We start from the raw sequence: 2214 nt of genomic DNA on the forward strand, positions 1-2214 counted from the left end.
AATTTTAGGCTTCAGGAATGTTTTAAATCTTGTCCTTGGTAGACAAGTCACCCCTTTTATATCCCTCGCACATACACACATCCTTTGAAGTTGTAGGTCTGTTACTTTGAAATGCAGGTCTAACAGGCAATATTTTCCCCCCTCACCTTTGATTACTATCACTGACATTTATGGGTGATGTTACCCAAAAATTACCTTGAGCCGCCAGTAGCACATTGGGCCCCCAAAAGGCTTTTGCTGCCATACACCCTAAGTTCTCTTTTCTTGTCACTACTGGGAAAAATATTGCTTTTATTGAACATTGAGGGGAACCTGATGTGCAAAACTATTTTCAGAGGGTGGTATTCATAGACTGGCCAAAACTGGCCAAAGTGGCTATAGATTTTGGGCCTGATCTCTGGAGGGCAAGTTCTCAGCACTTTCTAAAAATCAGGTCATTTTAAAGCGCATCAGGTTGGGCACACAAAAATTGAAATACCCAAAATCACTAGTTACTTTTGAAAAGCCTGATCACTGGGTTTTGTTTCTCAGTATTGGTTTGCAAGGTGGTGAGCCTGCATTTTATATAAAAAATTACTAATATTTATCTACAGAGGGTCGGTTTCACACACACACACACACACACTGCCTACATGCATGTGCATAGTGATTACATTCCAAAAGAATGACTCGTGCACGCAGACAGTGAATACCAGCAGGTAGAAAGGTGGCATAGGACTGGGAACCAGGAGATCTTGGTTCTAATTCCAGCTCTGACACTGACTCCATGTGTGACCTTGGACATGTTATTTAATCTGTGTTCATAGTCAGTGGAATTATTCCTATCCTGCCATGGCACAGATGCATATAAATGAAATAATGTGTGTGTAGGGGGGGGAGTTATTAATGCTTTTTAAAACCTCAAAATAGGTTTGGTTCATTTTGTTACAGTTTTGGACAAAGACTTGGTAGGTTCTTATTTTATCTGAACTGGTTCAGCCAACTCTTCAGAGGAGTTAAACATGGGCATGGGGGAACAAGACTTTCCTGTCCTGACTCTAAAGGCTATAGCTTAAGTCCGTTATGTTGGACCAGACCCAAAGCTCTTAGGGTACTATAGGAGCAGCTCCAATTTATGTCACCTAGCTGCATTCTCTGTTGTACAATATGCTGGTTGTGAAGTGGTGTAGCACAGGGAGGCTGATCCCTGCCCCCAATGCTTCATCTCCTCCCCTCCCCCCACCCCCTTGCAGTTGGCAAAGGACCCAGCTATATCACTTTAAGACGGAAAGTTCCCCTGCATCAGACAAATTCTCAACTAATTAGTGCCAGATTCCACCACTTTGTACCTCCTGCAATGCACAGTGGCCAGAGCTGGAGGAGAGAATCTGCACCACAGTCTCTGCCCTAGGGTGCTCACAAACTAAATGGACTAATGCTCTAATTCACGTGTTTCTGGTGATGCTACATCTCAAGATGGAAGCCAGATCAAAGGTCACTGTTTCCTGGTATTCCCAGGGAAGAAAGAGGCTGACTGCTTTTAGCCTGCACAGCCATAGTGACTTCAGATCTGTTACAAGAGTTATTCCAGTTGTGCCCAGGTTGCTAGATTAACAAAAAGAAAATAATTAATTAATCCATTTTTTTTCACAGCATAGCAGACAGACAGACAGATTGCTGGTAATTGACTATGCTTATGTCTGCCACCAATAGAGTGTTGTGATTTAATATGTACATCTGCTATGCAGAGAATGCCTCTCCTGCATAATGTTCATATCAAATAACTACAACACTGGATAAGATGTGTTCCTATCATGGAGATTTCCAGAGTGATTGTATAAATATTTTCTCCTGCCTCAGAGATGTTGTGGGAACAACACAAAAAGATTTGCATCTCTCCAAATATGCATTAACTCATTTCCTAAAATGTTTATAGTCTATGTTTTAAAAAAATGATTTGAGCAAAGTACAAAGTGTTAGTTATTTTTATATATCATTATTCACACACAGCATTGCAAGATGCTGATGCTAAGAAAGAATATGTTAAGCTCATTTTGATCACATTCCACCCTATTCACATCTGATACTGACAAGAAGTTACAAAGTAGAATATTTCATATTTATCCTTTCCCCAACCCATCCCTCCCCCCACACACAAACACAAGGACTCCCTCTCTCCCTCCGTCCTGATGGAAAATGCCCATATGAATAAAAGTGCCTTGGAACAGCTTTTTA

Source organism: Mauremys reevesii, linkage group 3, assembly GCF_016161935.1.
Source record: "Mauremys reevesii isolate NIE-2019 linkage group 3, ASM1616193v1, whole genome shotgun sequence".
NCBI classification, from domain to species: domain Eukaryota; kingdom Metazoa; phylum Chordata; order Testudines; family Geoemydidae; genus Mauremys; species Mauremys reevesii.